Genomic DNA, 22,531 nt, shown 5'->3' on the forward strand with positions numbered 1-22,531 from the left:
TTAAAAAAAAAAAAGTTGCTTGCAAATCAAAACGCTCTTAAACCAAGGTTTCACTGTATTATTGATTTACCTACCTAATTATGTGATTTACCTACACTCCCTCTGCAACCTTATAGAAGTCCCAATAGTCCTCTTGACTGCTCACAAGTGCCTCCTGACTGCTCACAAGTATAGGGTTCCATGGTGTAATGGTTAGCACTCTGGACTCTGAATCCAGCGATCCGAGTTCAAATCTCGGGACCTACTTTTACATCAACTCTCTTGTTTTTATTCTTACGTTGAAAGCTTTGAGATTGTTACTAAAGATATTCCAATGTGAAATCCAAAAGGAAGACATAAAAAAAGTAAGTCATGTGCCGTTTGGTTGCTGTGGCTGAGGTGACCGTACGCACGTTTGTGGCCTTGGCTTTAAGGGGTTATACCGGGATGATGCCTGCAGCTGCATCATCCCAGTACCATTTTTTAGAGCAGGCGGTCGGCTCTTCAGAGATAACAACCGATGTGGCAAAAAGCCGCTCGGCTGTTATCCTGAAGGAGGGAGAGGGTACGGCCCCCCCTACCTGCCGCACTCCTACGGGCCTCCAGTCCCACCGGGAGACCCGATCCGCGATCCGGCAATTCTGCAGGCTAGAGTGAGACTGGAAGAAAGCCGGAAATGGCTTTATTCCAGTCTTCTTTGTGTAAATGCGGAAGCGACGTCACAACATCACTTCCGGTTTACTCGGATGCCAATGGCGCCGTTTAAAAAAAAATACAGTATTCCGAATAGTAGTTTTTGGCGATCTGAATACTTTAACCCCCCGATCCCTCCATAAAGAGTACCTGTCACCACCTATTACTGTCACAAGTGATGTTTACAAAAGTGGTCAATGTAAAAAAAAAAAAAAAAGGAACCCCTCATCCCCGAGAGCTCGCGCAGCAAAGAAAACGCACATGTAAGTCGCGCCCGCATATGCAAACAGTGTTCAATTCATACATGTGAGGTATTGCTGCGATTGTCCGAGCTAGAGCAATAATTCTAGCACTAGAATTCCTCTGTAACTCTAACCTTGTAACCGTTAATTTTATTTAAAACACCGTCTATGGAGATTTTTAGGTACGTAAAACTGTCGCAATTCCACTAGTGTGCACAATTTCAAAGCATGACATGTTGGTTATCTATTTACTCGGCGTAACATCATTTTTCATGTTATACAGAAAAAATTGGGCTAACTTTACTGTTTATCTTTTTTAAAAACTATGTCAGGCACCAGGAAAGGGAAATGATGGAAAAGTATTCAATTTTACGTTTTCCTGGTGCCTTCCATGGCAGCATACATATGGTTAATAACTTGCTCACAGGGAGGGTAGCTGCCAAAATATTTTTACTTTCAATTATAGATCAGACAGCTATTAAAGGGGTTGTAAAGACAAAAATATTTTCCTCTTAAATTAAAGTCCTATAAAGTAAAAAGTAATGTTTTGCATTATAACTAGTTGGATACCTGTTGAAATCGAGCCGTTTTATTCACCTCCGCCACTCCCGAATCATTATTCTCACTGACTTCCTGGTTTGCGGTGCGCATTCATTCTTGCTACATCACGACCTAATGGGAACTACAGTTCCCATTAGGCTTAGCCTCCATGCCTGTGAGGGATAAGAGAGCGTCTTCACGCAGGGCTGTAGTCATAGGGAGGGCGTGAGCACATTCTGCTTTCCACCATGCAAAACGGCTCAGATGCTGGTGGAAAGCAAGAAGAGGAGAGACAGGAAATGGCATTTTCAAACCTGGATTTTGGAGGTCAAAAGGAAAAACGAGGTAAGTGATATTTAAATGCTCTAGCTTAAAGCAATCAATTGATCTAATAAAAAACGAACCTTTAGTGTTCCTTTAAGTCTTGGGGAGCAAGTGCAACCAGGACTAGACCATAGTAGGACATGAATGAGGTGAAAGACGACCACTTTGCTGCCCGACAGAGAGTTTCTGGGAAAAAATTGCGCTATATTTGCCTGGAAAAAAGCCATTCCCTGCGTAGAGTGAATACTCATTGATTTTGGAACCAGAGGACCACTAGCTTGATATGTCCACCGAATGAGATGAATGATCCAACTTGCCAAAGTTGTCCTTCGTGTTTATATTTTTTTATTTTGTTAGGGATCCAAGAGGAAGCCTGCTAATCTTTCCGAGATGTCTTGTGTCAGACTACTGTAATGTCTAAGAGACCTTGTCATATCCGGCTTGTGTAGCTTCGGAGCTGCCAAATCTTTCCCTAAAAGCTGGAAGCACCCATTCCTGGTCAAGGTGGTTTGTAGAATGTTGGAACTTTTAGCTCTCCGTACTGAACTGCCACCTGTCCAGGAACAGCCAATTTTCCGTAGTGGACACCTCAATCTTGTCCTTTGATGCAAGAGTGAACCAAAAGATGGAACCAAGCTGGCAGTGACTCCACAGGTTGTGAGGACTTGTCTTCCATCATAATCAGAGTTTTCTGAGATAAGAATTTCCTTTTCTCATAGAGAGAAAGTCCCCTGCTGAAAAATGCAGAGATATTACCACGCCCACTGCACTATTGAGATGCAGGAGAAGAATAACCCCAAAACCGATGGAAACCGACTGAAAGACCTTTTCATCGGTCCAAACCGACCGTGTGTGGGCCCTATCGGTCCGTTATCCTTCGGTCGAAAAATTTAGAACTTGCTTTAAAATTCAACCAATGGACGCCTAACTGATCGGTCTAAACCGATGGTTAGTACGCACGACCATCGGTTCAAAGTCCACTCATGCTCAGACTAAATTAGGGGACGGGAGCGCTCGGTCTCGTAAAACTAGCGTTCGTAATAGAGATGGCACATTCGTCACGCTGTAACGGACTCAAAAGCACGAATCGGCTCTAACCAAACTTTCACTAACACGCAGGAACACGGAATCAGCAAATGCAGAGACAATGGTGGCGCTAAAGGCTTTGGCCTTCCCCTTTATAGTGACGTCGTACTTGGTTTACGTGTCCGCGTTCTGAACCGAACGCTTCTTTAACCTATGGTGTGTAGGCACATCAGACCATCAGTCAGCTTCATTGGTAAACCGATGAAACGGTCCTTTAATCCGTTCTCATCGGATGGACTGATCGTGTGTACAGGGCTTTAGGGGTACCGAACAAAGCTCAGAGGAAAAAACATTTTCCGCTTGCAAAACTGACCCCCCTTTTTTTGGGGGGGTAGTTTACTGACCAACCGTAAATACTAAAGTGTACACCACCTTCTGTAGGTGAGTTTGGGATGCTTCATTGTGATGAGGCAGGAATAGTGTACCGTCTTAGGATACGTAACCTCCTGAAGCAAGCGAATATTGCCACTAGCCCCCTTGTAAAGGTTCTGGAGCTGATGATGTGCCGAAAAGTAAGCTGTGGATGAGGGTACCCAATTTTTTGGAGACGTGGAAAAAAAGGCTGAAAGACATGATGAGTAGGTAAGCGTTATTGAGGTCTATAAAGATCACCTAATCCTCTGGTCGAAAGGCACCAGGAAAGTTAAATGCAGTATTTTGAAATGTGTCTGACTGTTTAGATGTTGAATTTTAAAAGCAGCGGCAAGCCTGCTATTCTCACAGTCAGACGGATTTCAAAATACTGTACACTATATAAGCTGAAGTACTGTAAGTGTGAAATGCAAGACTTCGGTGGGTGTAACAAGATGTCTGCTTGCCGCCTTCTGACTGTATCCTTACTGCAGATGAGTGTGGGGTGTCCCAAGATGGCTGTGATGGAACGTCACTTCCCTTACAAATCGGACAGGTCACCTACTCTGATGGAACACAGGCAGTGGCATACTAGCATTTTGCAATGTACCGTGATCAGATAGTCTGCAAGTGGTTAATAGAGCACTTTAGTACTGAAATATTCAAAACAAATTGCAGTGCCACCTGCTGGAGACTTATCTCCTTCGATAGCTCAGTTGGTAGAGCGGAGGACTGTAGAGGAAAATCACACAGGAATCCTTAGGTCGCTGGTTCAATTCCGGCTCGAAGGACACTTTTATCAACATAACCAGAAATCGGCAAGATTTTTTTATTAATGTGCATTTGCTTATTTGAAATAAATGACATTTTTGTCATCATTAAAATGAGTTTATTTAAATATATTATTTTCAATTTTTTTTTTCAATTAAACTTATTTATTATTACAATTACATGTACTTCAGCCCTGGAAGATTGTACCCCCTTCCTGACCAGAGCTTTTTACAATTTGCGTTCTTTATTTTTTTGCCACAAATAGAGCTTTCTTTTGGTGGTATTTTATCACCACTGGCTGCGCTTTTTATTTTTTTCGCTATAAACAAAAAAAGTGCGACAATTTTGAAAAAAAATATATATTTTTTACTTTTTGCTATAATACATATCCCCAATTTTCTTTTAAAAAACCCAACATTTTTTATCAGTTTAGGCCGATATGTATTATTTTACATATTTTTGGTAAAAAAAAATGCAATAAGCATATATTGATTGGTTTGCACAAAAGTTATAGCGTCTACAAACTATGGGAAAGATTTATGGCATTTTTATAAAAACATTTTTTTTACTAGTAATGGCAGATTGGAGACTTTTGACTTTTTGGGATCATTGGCATTTATATTGCTATAAAAATGCACTGATTACTGTGTAAATGTCACTGGCAGAAAAGGGGTCAACACTAGGGGGTGATCAAGGGGTTAATAGTGTGTTCCCTCAGTGTGTTCTAACTGTATGGGAATAGGATTGACTAGGAGAGGAGACATATCGTTTTTCTTACTTAGTAGGCACAAACGACATGGCTCCTCTTCCCTGACAGCACAGGGATTTGTGTTTTTCTCCAAATCCCCACGCTCGTGCACGTGATTGCCCGTGGCCGTTGGCGATCGTGACCACCAGCCACACGCATTGGGTCCCCTCCCACCATCTGGTGGCCAAAAAAGGGAAGGACGTACTTGTACGGGATTTCGCCCAGGGGAGCCATTCTTCCACAGTATATCTGTGTGAGCTGGTCTGTAACCGATTAAGTAGCCTGTTCAATTATTTTCACATTTTAATGTGTTTTTAGAAAAGAAAAAGAAAAAGAAATTGCTCCCGAGGAGAGGGATAGTCTTCCCTCTTCTTGGGCTTCCCCAGTGACGTAGCAGAGGGTACGTCAGAGGGGGCGGGGTCACGTGACGGGTGGCCCTGCCTCCTCTATATAAGTAATGTCACAGCTCCAGCGGGTCATTCCGCTGGGCTGTGTCCGGCGATGAGGAGGTCGGGGATGCTGCGTTACGGATGGATCTTCTCAGCGCTGGATCGGAGAACACCCGGCCGTCGCAGGATCTTCTCATCGCGGGAGATCAGCCCTCGCAGGATCAGGACAACGCTGGAAGCCGGGAACGAGTGTTTTTTTTTTTTAATAAAGGACTTTATTCTAAGGTGTCAGTGTGTTTTTTTACAATACTTTACACTTCCTTCGTGAAATGGTAGAGGTACAGTGTACCCCATTACCATTTTACACAGGGGGGGGGTCAGGATCTGGGGGTCCCCTTTGTTAAAGGGGTCTTCCAGATTCTGATAAACCTCCCGCCCGCATACCCCCACAACCACCGGGCAAGGGTTGTGGGCATGAGACCCTTGTCCCCATCAACATGGGGACAAGGTGCTTTGGGGGGCACCCCAAAGCACCCTCCCAATGTTGAGGGCATGTGGTCTGGTGCGGTTCAGGAGAGGGGGGGCTGCACTCTGTCCCCCCCTCTTCTCTGCGGCCGGCCAGGTCAACGTGCTCGGATAATGGGTCTGGTTATGGATATTTAGGGGGAACCGCACGCCATTTTTGTTTTAAATTGACGGCGGGGTTCCCCTGAATATCCATACCAGACCTAAAGGGTCTGGTTATTGAATTTGCGGGGACCTCCGTTTGGGTTCGCTCAACCCCAGTAATAAAAAATCGGGTACGATTTATGGCACAGTCATCCGATTTAGTTTGACCACAATATAAAAAAAAACGGACACGATTTTAATACGATTTCAAATCCGGACCAAAAATCGTGGTCAAACACGATTTTTGATGTGATTTTAAATCGTATCAAATCTGATGCGGATCAAATCGGATGCACTTGGGGACCTAAATTAATGAATGGAAGTGAATGGATACGTTTTGCCATACAGATTTGTACGATTTTAAAGCTAAAATCGTGAGTAAAAGTAGGATGACAAAATCGTGGTGTGAATGCACCCTTACTCTCTCTGTAACAAGAGGGAGTGTGTAGAAGATGCTTGGTCTGTAGCGTTGGTGGTATAGTGGTGAGCATAGCTGCCTTCCAAGCAGTTGACCCGGGTTCGATTCCCGGCCAACGCAAAAAGCTTTTTTTACACAAATAGAGCATTATTTTTCTAGTATTCCATCACCACTGGGTTTTTTGTTATATGATCAAAAAAAGTCTGAATATTAAAAAATAAATAAAAATGTTTGACTTTCTGTCTTACAGCACAGCGAATAAAAAAATGTGATCAAATGTCTTCATCAATTTAGGCCACAATGTATTCTACTACTGTATATGTATTTGGTAAAAAAAAATCCCAATAAGTGCATATTGATTGGTTTGTGTGAAAGTTATGGCATTTACAAATGATAGTATATATATCTATATAGAAAGACGGTGGAGTTGGATTCCTTCTATCCCTACCAAGCACCTTCCAATCCCTCCCTCTCTTCTTTTTGGATGCACTGTATTCGTCTGTTCTCTCCTATTTCTCGGAGGATTGCAGCAATTTATCGACCTCCTGGACCGGTATCGTGCTTTTTTGATGACTTTGCTGCCAGGCTACCCTACTTTATCTCCTCTGAAATATCCACTATCACTCTTGGTGACTTCAACATTCATGTCAATGTAACAGCCCAACTACAGCTAAACTTCTCAACTTACCCTCATCTTTTGACCTAACCCAATGGACACTCACCCCGATGGTCAGGGGCAGACTTACCATTCGAGCATTAGGGCACTGCCCGAGGGCCCCATGCCACTAGGGGGCCCCATCAGGGTTGCCAGGCTCAGTAAAACCAGGGACAGTATGTAAAAAATCTGTCCCTGATATGTCCGATACGGACATGCTTTTGATATGAAAATACCGAGATTTTAGCTACCCCGCCACTGCACTGCCTCCTGGCGTGGTGGCCATCTGTAAGTCCGGGGGCCCCATAATCTTCTATTGCCCGGGGGCCCCATGAGTTGTCAGTCCGCCCCTGCCGATGGTAATACCCTTGACCTTGTATTCTTCCATCTCTGCAATCCAGGCAACCTCACGAACACACCCTTTCCTCTCTCTGATCACAACCTCATTAGTTTCACTGTATCCTTTCCTCCAACCACCCATCCCTCCAAGCAGCAAACCATTAATTGTAGGAACCTTTGCCACTTTAACCCTTCTTTCCTCTATTCTGCTACTGACCACCTATATTACATAATCTCTCCCCTGTCCTGTCCTGACCTGCCCACCTCTGTCTATAACAGTTCACTCTCATCCTCACTGGATGCACTTGCTCCTCTAACTACACACAGAATCAGGCCCCCGACCGTTACAACCCTGGCAAACTGACAACACTAGAAATCTCAAGAGCCATTGCCGTGCACGAATACCTCCTGACTTCACCCTATATAAATCTGCCCTTCTAAAATACAATTCCTGCCTCCATGTTGCCAAACTAGCCTACTTTGTCTCTCTTATTAATACCTTGTCATCCAGTCCCCGTTGGCTCTTCTCAACCTTTAAATCTCTGCTTCGTCCCCTATCCCCTCTACCCACTGGCTCAATCACTGCCCAAGAGATTGCCCATCACTTCAAAGACGAGACTGATGCAATTCGTGAGGACACCTCCACTGTGCATACATCGTCCCCACCCAACATACCTTGCCTAACAGCACACTCAACACTCTACTCTTTTGAACTGGCTACTTAAGAGGTTACAAATGGATGGATGAGTCAGGTGGATGGATGAGCCAGGTGGGGGGGTGAGCCAGGTGTAGGATGAGTCATGTAGAAGAATGAGTCAGGTGGGGGATGAGCCAGATGGATGGATGAGTCAGGTGGAGGATGAGCCATGTAGATGGATGAGCCAGGTGGAGGAATGAGTCAGGTGGGGGATGAGCCAGATGGGGGGGATAAGCCAGGTGGATGGATGCGCCAGGTGGATGGATGCGCCAGGTGGATGGATGCGCCAGGTGGATGGATGCGCCAGGTGGGGGGATATACCAGGTGGATAGATGGAGTCAGGTGGAAAGGAGAGGGAGGTGCAGCCAAGTGGAGGGGGTCACACACCAGTGACAAGGTCTGACTGGAAGCCCTCATCCCCTGCGCTTCCCCCCACCACCTGACAAGTTTTTACCTTGTGGCACTTCTTTCCTGCTCCCTCCACAAGTCAGGCAGTGAGCGTCAGTCATTGTCACCAGTCCCAGGATCACGAGAGACTTCTTACAGCTCCTTCCCTGTTCAGATCAGCTGATCATTCGGTTCCCCATCCCCCCGGGCTCCGGCTGCTGGCCGCGGAGATGCTGTTTAGCAGGGCGGGCTGCAGGAGCATCTTTACTTTGGACTCATCCAGCTCCAGGTTAAGTGGCCTGGCGGCCTCGGCCCAGTGTGTTTCCTATGTTCAGTCCGGACCAGGCTGGGTGGATCCCTCCCGCCTGTCTCTCTGTCTCTCTGTGCACAATGCCGCCAGCCCTGCTGCTCCAATGGCTGCACATCACCAAGGGAGGGAGGCGGGGCGGGCAGAGAGCTGACACCCACAGCTGCTGCTGGACATCGTCATGGTCGCCCCTGGCTCCGGGGAAGGTGGGGATCTGACTGCACATTCTCCCCGCCCAGCGACTCTGCAGATTGCCAGATGGAGCTGCCTCCCGCTACACTCCGCACGCACCATCCACCACCCATCAAGTCAACGGATCTACTGGAGGGGACCTAGCGGCTGTGGTTGCGCCGGCCCTGCTTACCTCAGTGAAAATAACTTTCTTGACCCCTTACACTCTGGCTTTCGCTGGCAGCACTCCATAGAAACTGCCTTACTAAAACTCACTAACGGGAACAACTCGAATAGAGACCGGGGGTCCCTATTGTATCAATATAGGCGCGTATGGGACATCGCCACTAAAACGTTGACGATCCCTAAACACAATGACTATACCCCTTTATGGCACAATAGATTACTCTCAGAGTTTCTCTCGATCCCTGACACAGAGATATGGTGCGAACATGGAATATATTATTTGCACCACATAATTTCTGATGGCGCACCTAAAAACTTTGAGGGCCTCCAAAATGAGTTCCTGCTGCCTGATTCTATGCTTTTTAGATTCTTTCAGGTGCGTCACGCAGCCCAAGCTCAGTTCCCCCAGCCTTTGCCACAATCTACACCAAATGTCATCATGGCAGTGGTTAAGGGTGTAGACCCATGAAAACTAATCTCAGATTTTTACGCCATGCTCCTCACCCCATTATCTACTGCGCTAGTTTACAGCCTTAAACCAAGATGGGAAAGAGAGGTGGGCCAGATGGAGGATGAGGAGTGGAGTGAAGCACTTGACGCATGCAAGACTGTATCCCCCCAAGATCTCCGACAGGTTGACCCAGTTATACGTGGTGCACCGGGCATATCTCACCCCCCTAAGAATCGCCCGTTTTCAAAAACTGTCTTCTGCCTCGTGCACAATGTGTAATCAAGCGACAGGCGCATTCTTCCATCTACTTTGGGCGTGCCCGTCTGTGGAAGCAGATTGTGGACTTCCTCCATGATGACATGGGATCCCCATTGTCCCTGGATCCCAAACAATGCTTACTGGGGATATTCCCTGATGCAGAAATGGACAAATTCACTAAAACATTTTTGCATGAAACATTGTTTTCTGCTAGAAAAATTATAGCCAGACAATGGATGAGACCCACTCCCCCCAGCTTCAAAGACTGGAAACTAGATATAAATAACACACTTCCCTACAAAAAGTTCATATACATTAACAGAGGTTGTCCAGATAAGTACAACAAAATCTGGGATAGATGGCTTGAGTCCACAGACACATGCACTGAGGGTCCGTAAACCTATATATTCTTCTAGCGTACAATCCCATGAATAGCGTAGGCACAAGGTTTTCCACTCATTTATAGTTACTGAGTCCATTGTTCGATCTGAAATCTTTTTTTGATCTACTGTACCTATATGGGTATAAGCCATATTTCTTTATTTTATGCATTTCTCCAGTATTGCCTTGTAACTTGCAGAAGTATGTTTCAAATGTAAATTGTTCAATAAAAACTTAAAAAAAAAAAAAAAAAACTCACTAACGATTTACTAACTGCTAAAACCAATGGGCACTACTCCATACTCCGACTACTTGACCTCTCTGCGGCCTTTGACACTGTTCATCACCCGATCCTTCTCAATTAACTCCATTCCCTTGGCCTCCAAGATTGCTTTCCTTGCCCGGCCTGTCAGTTTAGGTGGACGGCCATGTCTTGGTAGGTTTGCAGTTGTGCCATACTCTTTCCACTTTCGGATGATGGATTAAACACGTCCCGCCCGGCCTACAGTTAGCCTGACTGGGCGTCATATGACATCCAGCAGGATAACATGCCAGTGCGAGCCCACGGAGGAGCGTAGCTCAGTGATCCTGAGTGCGGCAAGTCAGTCTGAAAAAAAAGACTTTGACAGAGGCTTCTTACTACGTGATCAGCTATGACAAATCAAGCTCTCCCTGTCAGAGGGAGGGTCTGTGCACTTTGATCATCAGCACAGCCACAACAGATGTGCCCATCGGCTGCTAAAAAGTGCCCATAAGCTGCCAGTCTGTGCCCCATAAAAAAACGTGTGACAGTGCCCATCACAGTGCCCATATCAGTACTAATTAGTGCCCACCACAGTGCCAGTCAGTGCCCATCATATTGTCAATCAGTGTCCAGCAGTAAAACCATATTGCCAATCAGTGTCCAGCAGTAACTCATCATCTGTGCTGCCCATCTGTGCCACCTGTCAGTGCCAATCAGTAGCACCTATCAGTGCCACCTGTCATTGCCCATCACAGCTACCTGTCAGTGCCCATCACAGCTGCCTATCAGTGCTACCTATCAGTGCCCATCAATTCTACATATCAGTGCATCCTCCTCAGAGCCCATCAGTACCACCTTATCAGCGCCAACTCATCAGTGCCCATTAGTGCCGCCTCATCAGTGCCTGTCAGTGAAGGAGAAAACAAAATGTTATAACCAAAACGAAGAAAAACTTTATTTTTTGTTCTTTTTTGGTTTGTTTAGCAAAAAATAAAAATCGCAGAGGTGATCAAATACCACCCAAAGAAAGCTCTATTTGTGGGAACAAAATAATAACATTTTTATTTGGGTACAGTGTAGCATGACCGCGCAATTGTCATTCAAAGTGCGACAGAGCTGAAAATTGTCATGGGCGGGAAGGGGTGAAAGTGCCTGGTATTGAAGTGGTTAAACAGTGCTCCGTGAGATTTTCAAAGCTTGGGATATATCAAACAAATTGCAGTGACACCTACTGGTTACTCAACTCCTTCGATAGCTCAGTTGGTAGAGCGGAGGACTGTAGAGGAAATCACTCAGGAATCCTTAGGTCGCTGGTTCAATTCCGGCTCGAAGGACACTTTTATCAACATAACTAGAAATTAGCAAGATTTTTATTTATGTACATTTGCTAAATTTTGTTTTATTTCCTCTTTTTTAATCTGAAGTAATCGTGTAAAATAAAGGACTCACAAAAACACAGGCACCAGAATGTATTTCTACATAGTTATATTGGTTCAGCTTGGATCAATGTGACTATGTATATAGACCATAGCAATATATTATTTGCCGAATGGGCAAACATTTGGGCATTCGTCTGAATAGCCTTAGTTTGGTGAAAACTGTTGGCTCATTCCTGAAAGTACCTAATTAGTAGTATGAATTAATAATCTTCCAAATATCATTGTATTTAGAATTGTTTCTTCCATGTAGTGTTGGTGATGTAATGGTAAGCATAGCTGCCCTTTAGGCCGTTGACTTGCGTCAGTTTTCTGGAAAAACATTTTTGGCATCACTAAAATTTTCAATTAAAAAAAATTAGAATTTTTTCAATTCTTTATTATTACAGCTACATATTTAAGTAACCTCCGGTTTTGAGTATATATATATATATATATATATATATATATATATATATATATATACACATACATACAGTGACTCGATAACCAATCAGGTTCCCCTGATGAAGCCACGAAGTGCGTGACGTAACGACGTAGGGATCGAGATCACGTGAGACTGTCGTAAGCCGGAGGCTATCAGAGGTGACGTAAGACAGCGCTGTGGACGCCGCATCTTGTTTTATTTATGCACATTTCTATTTTACTTATGTAAGAGTCCAATTTTAGCCAGCCAATAAAGATCACCCTATTTTTACTATATTTCACTATTGGAGGCATCCTTCTCTCTTTTTTCCCCCCCTCTCCCCCTTCAAATATACGGAGCACTGAGCACTTTACAGGTACATCATCTATTGAGACCAGTGCCATAACTAGGTGAATGAGAGGAGAGAAATCGGGAAAGGATTGAGCCACGCATCCCAGGATACGCTTACACTCATGTTACACGCACTACTCAGTAGCAACAAGGTGAGAGTTTTGGGAGACTAGTCACGGATGTCCATTGCTATATTCAGATGCACTATTAGGAATTCCAGGGAAGATTGAGGCATTATTTAATCACCTCACCCTTTTGAAGAGGACCGTTCATATTTATTTAACCACTTGTCCACGGGAGGATGTCATATGGTGTCCTACACTTTGTGCGGTGATATCTGAATGATGCCTGCAGCTACAGGCATCATTCAGATATCGCTGTCTTTAGCCGCCGATTCTGTGCACGATAAGAATGATCAAAGCGGCGGTTCAGCCGCTTGATCGTTCTTATAGGCAGCGGGAGGGGACGTCCCCCCTCCCGCCGCCATCCGGTGCTTCTCCGGGCTCTCCCTTACCATCGTGGGCCCGGAGAGCGAATCGGTCAGCGCTGCTAGAAAGCATAGCGTCGGAGGCCCGGGCGCGACGTTATGATGTCACGCCCGGTACCTGGAAGTAAACAAAGCCGCAATCGCGGCTGTCAGCATATGATCTGTGATTTATTTTCCATCGATCTCATGCTTGCAAGCCTGGAGGAGAGATGTGGGGTCTTATTGACCCCACATCTCTCCATAAAGAGGACCTGTCACACTGATTCCTATTACAAGGGATGTTTACATTCCTTGTAATAGGAATAAAAGTGATAAAAAAAAAAGTGTAAAAATAAAAAAATTAAGTAAAATGTTGTAATTTTTTTTTCAAAAGGCCCCTGTCCCCGTTGTCTCTCGCACAGAAGCGAACACGCATGCAAGTCCAGCCCACATATGTAAATGCCATTCAAACCCCACATATGAGGTATTGTCGCGTGCGTTATAGCGTGTGCAACAATTCTAGACCTCCTCTGTAACTCGAAAATAGTAACCTGTAAAAAAAGTTAAAGCATCACCTATGGAGATTTTTAAGTACCGAAGTTTGGCGCCATTCCATGAGTGTACGCAATTTTAAAGCTTGACATTTACTCGGCGTAACATCATCTTTCACATTATACAAAAAATTGGGCTAACTTTACTGTTTTGTTTTGCAATGACCGCCATTTTATTCCCTAGGGTGTCTGCTAAAAAAAAATATAATGTTTGGGGTTTCTGATTAATTTTCTAGCAAAAAATTGTGATTTTTACATGAAGGAGAGAAGTGTCAAAATAGGCCCGGTGGACAAGTGGTTAAAGAACACTATTTTCCTTCCATTTTGTCTTCTAGAACTCACTGGAGATTTTTTGTCAGGATTTTTTTGTCACTATTTATATATCACCATTTATTTATTATTGATGTATTTTTTGTGGAGATTTTTTGTGGACACCTACCTCAGTAGTTCTTTCAACTACGGTTTGGAGCGCTTATCACATTTTTTATTGCATATAAATTAAGTAGCCTGTTAAATTATTTTCACATTTTAATGTGTTTGAGAAAAGAAAAAAAATGCTCTGGAGAAGTTGTTAAAACATCACAAAACAGTCCTGCAGTATATTTCTCATAATGGTGAGAGCTCATTTATATAGCACCAACAGTATATACAATGCTTTATTAACCGCTTCAATACAGGACATTTTCACCGCCTTTTTAGTTTTCATCGCTGTCGCACTTTGAATGACAATATTTTTTACTTTTTGATTTAATAAATATCAAAAAAAAATAAAAAAACATGTTTTTTCCCCAGTTTAGACCAATACGTATTCTACATATTTTTGGTAAAGAAAAAAATCGCAATAAGCGTTTATTGGTTTGCGCAAATTTTATAGCATCTACAAAATAAGGGATAGATTTATGGCATTTTTATTTTTTTACTAGTAATGGCGGCGATCTGCGATTTTTATTGTGACAGTGACATTGCGACTTACACATCGGGCACGTTTTTGGGACCATTCACATTTATAGAGTGATTAGTGCTATAAAATTGCACTGATTACTGTGTAAATGTGACTGGCAGGGAAGGTGTTAACACTAGGGGGCGGTCAAGGGGTTAATATGTTCCCTAGTAAGGCATTCTAACTGTAGGGGGAGGGGAGTAAGGCATTCTAACTGTAGGGGGAGGGGACTCACAAGGGGAGGAGACCGATTGGTGTTCCTCTGTACTGGGAACACACCATCGGTTTCCTCTCCTCTAACAGGACATGGATCTGTGTGTTTACACACACAGATCCATGGTCCTGCCATGATTGTGGGCAATCGCGGCCACCGGGCACGCGCAACGGGTCCCGAGCGATGCCGTGGGCGCGCGTACCCCCTAGCCACCCGGGAAGCCCAGGACGTCATATGACGTCCACCCAGAGGGAGGGTTCCCGCTGACGTCATTTTACAATGACTCGGTAAGGAAAGGGATATATAAAGGGACAGAACAAGTATAACATGATTCAACTTACTCTCTCTGTAACAAGAGGGAGTGTGCAGAAAGAGCTTAACCTGTAGCGTTGGTGGTATAGTGGTGAGCATAGCTGCCTTCCAAGCAGTTGACCCGGGTTCGATTCCTGGCCAACGCAAGACATCTTTTTACACAAATAGAGCATTCTTTTGCTAGTATTTCATCACCACTGGATTTTTTGTTATATGAACGAAAAAAGTCTAATTTTTGAAAAAATATAAATGTCTTCATAAATTTAAGCCACAATGTATTCTGCTATATGTCTTTGGTAAAAAATAAATCTCAATAAGTGTATATTGATTGGTTTGCATGAAAATGATAGCATCTACAAATAATAGTTATATATACTGTAATTTTTTTTATGCTAGTAACGGTGGTGATGAGTGACTTATAGTGGGACTGTGATAGTGCAGCAGAAAATCTGACACTAACTGACACTGGGTGGGAACTGACACCAACTTCACCAGTGACACTAATACAGTGATCATTGCTAATACTATACACCAGGGGTCTCCATACTGCAGTCCGGGGGCCAGATGCAGACTTTTGCTTGCTTTTAGCCGGCCCTTGGACCACTATTTTACCCACCGATACCAACAATGGGGCATAATTCCCCCCACACTGGGAATAGTAAAAGGGCACAATTCCCCCCGACCCCAAAGATGGGGCATAATCCCTCCCAACGATACCAAGAATTGGGCCCCATGACACCAACGATGGGGAACAATTCCTCCCACTGACATCAAAGATAGGGTATTGTTTTTTTTCCCCCATCGACGTCTGGACCTTCTCTGCTCCCAATGTCCATAGTCTGCCCCCCTAAAGTCTGAAGGACAGTGAACTGGCCCCCTGTTTAGAAAGTTTGGAGACCCCTGCCATACACTGTCACTGTACTCATCCTAGAAATAGGGCTACAGGTAAATTTAGTTTTGCTGGGTGGTAGCCAACCTGGCCAATTTGTAGTGTTTAGGGGTCAAATTACTTCCAGTTGTGGCTTCTCCCTTTTGTCAGTAGGTGGCACTGTTGCCTTTTACATTAGTATGATGTGTTACAGTATATTCAAGTTATGGATAAACATACTTTTCTCAGCCAATCAGATTCACTGCTATAAATGCTGGGAGAAGCTATTTATTGGCAAGAAGTCAGGTGATCTTAGTCTTCCCACCCAGGGCTGCGACCTGGGTGGATGGTGTGAAAAAGCTCATGTCTGCTAGGCCTGAAGCCTGAGGCCTATTCTAGGCTTATCGAGGTGTTCAAGATTATGCTGAGAAAAGCCTGCTAAACATCCAGAAACAATTCTAAGAGGGATGGAGACCTGAGAGGAAGTACCAGAAGTGACTCTTACATGGACCGGGACCCATGAAGAGCTTGGAATCATCCATAAAATTCCTACACCCTCCGTGAGTTAATTTCAGTTACCATAGGAGTCCTATCCTATCCTATAAACATCAGTACAGCTGTGCTGGTTCAGCTTAGAGGCTCGTTTCCCTGTACTGCTGTCTACCTTATCTCACCTATTTTTGTCTAAGGAGTCTGTCAATCTGCCTATTTTCTGATCGTTACCAGTGCTTTAAGTGGGCCAAAAGAGGTGCCGGTACTCTATTAGGCACCGGTGCCCCCCCCCCCCCCCCCAATACTGAACATGAAAATATATATATTTTACAAACCCTCTCTTAGGCCTGGTACACACCAGAGGATTTATCCGCGGATACGGTCCATCAATGTCCCCATCAGCCATCAATGTCCCCATCAGCCATTAATGTCCCCATCAGCGTTGTGCAGCACATTTACCTCCTGCCTCCGCACTAGACGACTTCAGCTCTTCTGTAACTCCTGACTCCCGCCTGCTGCTACACACGCAAAGGATCATTATTTCAAACAGCGGGCGGGAAGAGGGGAGTGATGTCACTGGTTGCCGGGACATCGGCGGTGACAGTCCCAGCAGCCAATCCAAAAGCACGGCCTGGCAGCATGGGCGGGTGTGCGGCTTTGTTTGCAGGACCTGTCAGCTGTGTGCGGGCGGGCGGATAAAGCACACGAGCGGGCCGGGGGTTTGGAGACCCCTGCCATAGACTAGTCCTCCTGCGTCCAGGCTGCTCTCCCCCAGACACTGCCACACTCCTACCGACCGGGCAAGCTACATGACTCGTCTCCAGGGGAGGGCTGGCAGCCTTAGGCCTGGGGGGCAAGTCCAGTCAAGTGGCCCATTGAACCATCAATGCAGCCTGATCAGTGCCCATTAACGCCTCACCAGTGCCCATTAGTGAAGCCTCTTCATTGCCCATTAACGCAGCCTGATTAGTGCCCACCAGTGCAGACAGTGCCCAACAGTGCACCCTGATCAGTGCCCATGGGACGTGGGGGGGTCAGCTGGGGGGTGTCAGGGTCTATCTCACCTCGGTGGGTTCTTGCACCGTGCACGGCCTCTTCGAGGAGGTTATGACAACTTCCAAGCTGCCTCTCTGCTTGTCTCTTGTCCAAAGACTCTGGGAGTGTAGTGGAGAGAGGTAAGCTCAGGTGCCTGCTCATCTCACTCAAAGTAGTGAGATAAGCAGGCAGTGCTGCTCTCAGACATGTCTTCTCTCTCATTTAAGAGGGTAAATTATATTTTCTAAAGAGAAAAATTAAAATGGAAAATGTTGGCCCATGTAGCCCAATACAACTAAACACCCTCTGTGTGTGGGTGCTACTGGAGGTCCAGAATTATTTTTCAATTGCCCATCAGTGCAACCTGATCAGTGCCCATCAATGCAGCCTGATCAGTGCCCATCAATGCAGCCTGATCAGTGCCCATCAATGCAGACTCACCAGTGCAGAGTGCGCCCATCAGTGCAGCCTCACCAGTGCCTATCAGTGCAGCCTGATCAGTACCACCTCACCAGTGCAGCCTGATCAGTGTAGCCTTATCAGAACCCATCAATGCAGCCTCGGTGAGGCAGCGCCGCCAGCAAAGTGGGCAGCACCGCCAGCAAAGTGCCACTGCAGCGGGTGGTTTTAACCCTTTTTTGGCTGCTAGCGGCCGAATAGCGCCGTAAAAACGACAGTAAAGCATCGCTAAAAATAGCGGCACTTTACCGCTGATGCCTCAGTGTGAAAGTAGCCTTAGAGTGCCGCCTAATCAGCGGCAATGAGTGCAGCCTCACCCTCTTTAATGAGTTTGCATTGATTTCAGCATGCATTGCATGGAACACTTTGCACATGCTGAAATCAATGCAAACTCATTAAACAGACCACATTCATTGAAAGTGTATTAATATATACAGATCATGATTTTGCAATAAATTGATCCATGCTGCAAACTCATTAAACAGTCTACACCTTCAGTGAAAGTTCATGTACTGCAAAGTTTGCAAAACATAAACTTTCGCTGAAGGGAGAATGTTGAGTTTGCAGCATGGATCAATTTATTGCAAAATCATGATCTGTAAATCATGATAAGAGTATTTTATTAAATTGTACCTGCTGTCCTTAGCAGGGGGTTCCCCTCGTGCTTCTCTCTTTCCTCCTCCTGTCATCAGACAGCCTCCCCCTCCCAAGAGAGGACCCAGTGAACAACAGCCGCACGGAGGGGGTGGGCGGAGCTTTAGGCTCCGCCTCCGCCAGTCATGTTTGTAATCTATCAGTCATCAGCCGCTCCGTACTATCCCCCGCCCACCTCTCCAGCCCTCTACATTGCCGCTCTCTCCTACTATCCTCAGCATTCGTGAGTATAGCGGCAAAGAAGAGGGCTGGAGAGGCGGGGCGGTATTAGCATTCGCGAGGAGAATAGTAGGAGGGGGCGACAATGTAGAGGGCTGGGCTGCTGCGCTGCACAGACAAGACAAAAAAAAAGGTAGGCGGCCTGGGGGGAAATCTCCTCCCCCTCCCCCGGCCCAGTCCGCCCCTGCTCGTCTCACCTGCTCTTCCTCCTGCACACGATATACGCTGCTTGGGTGAAGTGCGTTCCGGTACGGGAAACCCACGTACTGGGCGCACGGAGAGGTGCTGGTACTCTCCAGGGCCATTTTTGGAAGTGGCGGTACTGAGTACCGCCGCGTTCCGGCCCAGTTAAAGCACTGATCGTTACTAAGGGTGTCCTCTCTCTCCCACATTTTTCCAGTTGTGAGAAATAAACTTCTCTTATGTTTAACCGCTTGAGGACCGCCGCACGACGATATACGCCGACAAAATGGCACGGCTGGGCACAAGAGCGTACATGTACATCCCCTTTAAGATCCCAGCCATGGGTCACGAGCGCGCCGGCGGTGGCACGCTCGCGACCCGGTCCTCTGCTCTGTGACCGTCCCCCGATCGGGTCACAGAGAGGAAGAATGGGGAGAGGTAAGTGTAAACAAACCTCTCCCCGTGCTTCCTTGTCAGACTGTCACTGATCGTCTGTTCCCTGTCATAGGGGACAACGATCAGTGATGTCACGCCCCCACAGTAAGAATTACACATTTGGGCACACTTAACCCCCTACAGCGCCTCCTCCTGGTTAACCCCTTCACTGCCAGTGTAATTTTTACAGCAAACAGTGCATTTTTATAACACTGTTCGCTGTAAAAATGGTACCAAAATAGTGTCAAAAGTGTCCGATTTGTCCGTCATTATGTCGCAGTCACGATAAAAAAATCGCAGATCATCGCTATTATTTAAAAAAATATATTAATAAAAATGCAATAAAACTATCCCCTATTTGGTAGACGCTATAACTTTTGAGCAAACCAATCAATAAATGCTTATTGCGATTTTTTTTTTTCTTTTACCAGAAATATGTAGAAGAATACGTATCGGCCTAAACTGAGAATTTTTTTTTTTATATATATATATATATATATATATATTTTGGGGGATATTTATTATAGCAAAAAGTAAAAAATATTGCATTTTTTTCAAAATTTACGCTCTATTTTTGTTTATAGCGCAAAAAATAAAAACCACAGTGGTGATCAAATACCACCAAAAGAAAGCTCTATTTGGAGAAAAAAAAAGACGCCAATTTTGTTTGGGAGCCACGTCGCACGACCGCGCAATTGTCAGTTAAAGCGATATAGTGCCGAAACGCAAAAAGTGCCCTGGTCTTTAAGCTGCATAATGGTCCGGGGCTTAATTAAATTACTAGGCATCGTGGGTGATGAACAAGAAAGAAAGTAGGGCGCCAGTCACTTTTATGCTTAACCACTTAAAGTGGATGTAAACCCCAAAAATCTTTTGTTTTTAATGTCACAATGTAGAGAATAAGATTTCCTATCATCTGTGCCCAGTCTTGCCACACAGAGTTAATCCAGCGCTGAGCAATCCTCTTTTATTTTTCAGTGAAAATTAACAGACTTCCGGATAAAAACCTGTCTAAATAAAAGGTCCTTTCTGTCCCCTTGCTTCGAGTGACATACACTACCTCTCACAATGAACTGTGGATCACCCCCCATATTATGATAAACATCCAGGAATGTGCATGTGTCCAAGCTAGTGCACAAGATATGTAAAAACCCTGTCACTCGAAGCAAGGGGACGGAAAGGACTTTTTATTTAGACAGGTTTTTATCTGAAAGTCTGTTAATTTTCACTGAACAATAAAAGTGGATTGCTCAGAGCTGGATTAACTCTTAGACTTAGTTTGGTCTGAATAATGTGTCCGGGTCTCAGATAGTCTGAAACCCGGACGCACTATTCCAAACTCAAACTGTCCGGGTGAATCCCGAACAGGTGGCAACCCTATCCTAGGCAGTCAAAATCTTTCACAGGTTTCTGGAGGTTTCGCTTGCCTGTTCTCTGGTGGGATAACATTGAACTAAGTAGTGTGCACGTTGGCTGCTAGATGCAGATGACTATCACTACTATACATTATATGTATGTAGGTTGCACTAATTTTTTTTACAAACTGACAGATGAAAGAAGATGAGCGTTTAAGAAACAAACTGTGAACCTGATGTCTATGGTTTATGGACTTAAAGTGTTACTAAACCCACAAGAGTAAAATCTGTCTGTATATGCAGTAAAGCATGCCTGTTATATGCACTAAGGGGATAATCCTGCGAATTGTGTTAAAAGGCCGTTTGATCCTGCCTTCTCGCATCCTCGTCTTCTTCCACAGTCCCCACTCCATCTGCTGATAGTACGGAGCCGCTGGGGCACTCTGCACATGCTCAGTTTGATGTGTATTGCTATAGAGCAGGGGTCTCAAACTCAAATTACAGGGTACATGGGGGCACAATCGGGGTACATGGGGGCACAATCGGGGTACATGGGGGCACAATCGGGGTACATGGGGGCACAATCGGGGTACATGGGGGCACAATCGGGGTACATGGGGCACAATCGGGGTACATGGGGCACAATCAGAGTACATGGGGCACAATCAGAGTACATGGGGCACAATCAGAGTACATGGGGCACAATCAGAGTACATGGGGCACAATCAGAGTACATGGGGCACAATCGGGGTACATGGGGCACAATCGGGGTACATGGGGCACATGGAGGCACAATCGGGGTACATGGGGCACATGGGGGCACAATCAGGGTACATGGGGGCACAATCAGGGTACATGGGGCACAATCAGGGCACATTCAGGGTAAAGGGGGCACATTCAGGGTACAGGGGGCACATTCAGGGTACATGGGGCACATTCAGGGTACATGGGGCACAATCACGGCACATGTCAGCGTTTACATGTGTTTTTTTCTTCACATGCAGAGCAGCGCAGGAAGCGTCTGTCATAAGTTCACTTCTCAGTCTCACGCTGCGGCTGCTCCTCGCCCCCCCCCCTCTCTTCTCGTCCATCCCAGGTGATATCACAAGCAAATGTGATTGGACGAGAAGAGAGGGGGGGGGGGGCGGGGAGCAGCCGCAGCGTGAGACTGAGAAGTGAACTTATGACAGAGACGCTTCCTGCGCTACTCTGCATGTGAACGAAATCTACTCCCCCCACTTCCGCGGCACCCCCCCGCCCTGCCTGCGGCCCATTTTCAACCAGTCCGCGGGCCGCAAATGGCCCACGGGCCGGTACTTTGAGAGCACTGCTATAGAGGTTTTTTTTTATTTATACTTTTATAATTTATAATCTATACTATTTATAACTTATAAAAATACTTTTTGAGGGGAGGGTGCATGTGATTGGCACAGGGCCAATCAACACTATCCAAACAGAGGGTCAGTCATGTCATGCAGCCTCATAGGACAGTCAGAGGAGAATGGAAACTCTTCTTACAAGCTTTACATTACAGTATTTTCTCTCTCTCTCAATTTAAAGCAGAGCTCCAGTCTTTGAAGTGAAAATTAAAGGTCAGCAGCTACAAAAACTGTAGCTGCTGACTTTTAACCACATCACCCCCGGAAGATTTGACTACTCAATGACCAGGCCATTTTTTGCGATACGGCACTGCGTCGCTTTAACTGACAATTGCGCAGTCATGCGACGCTGTACCCAAACAAAATTGATGTCCTTTTTTTGGTGGTATTTGATCACCTCTGCGGTCTTATTTTTTTGCGCTATAAACAAAAGAAGTGCGACAATTTTGAAAAAACAAACAATATTTTTCACTTTTTGCTATAATAAATA

At 45.3% G+C, this 22,531-nt stretch overlaps 4 non-coding genes across 4 annotated transcripts; all 4 read left to right on the forward strand.

The window, feature by feature from the left end:
* The first annotated feature begins 3,916 nt into the window (after positions 1-3,916).
* TRNAY-GUA lies at positions 3,917-4,006 on the forward strand. The gene is given in 2 exon segments: positions 3,917-3,953; positions 3,971-4,006. It is a non-coding gene; the product is annotated as a tRNA-Tyr (tRNA).
* Positions 4,007-6,258: 2,252 nt separating this feature from the next.
* TRNAG-UCC lies at positions 6,259-6,330 on the forward strand. The gene has a single exon. It is a non-coding gene; the product is annotated as a tRNA-Gly (tRNA).
* Positions 6,331-11,531: 5,201 nt separating this feature from the next.
* On the forward strand, positions 11,532-11,620 carry TRNAY-GUA. Its single transcript is given in 2 exon segments — positions 11,532-11,568; positions 11,585-11,620. It is a non-coding gene; the product is annotated as a tRNA-Tyr (tRNA).
* A 3,416-nt stretch (positions 11,621-15,036) lies between these two features.
* TRNAG-UCC lies at positions 15,037-15,108 on the forward strand. The gene has a single exon. It is a non-coding gene; the product is annotated as a tRNA-Gly (tRNA).
* The last annotated feature ends 7,423 nt before the right edge of the window (positions 15,109-22,531 follow it).

The sequence above is a fragment of the Rana temporaria genome, chromosome 4 (genome assembly GCF_905171775.1).
Source record: "Rana temporaria chromosome 4, aRanTem1.1, whole genome shotgun sequence".
Classification (NCBI taxonomy): domain Eukaryota; kingdom Metazoa; phylum Chordata; class Amphibia; order Anura; family Ranidae; genus Rana; species Rana temporaria.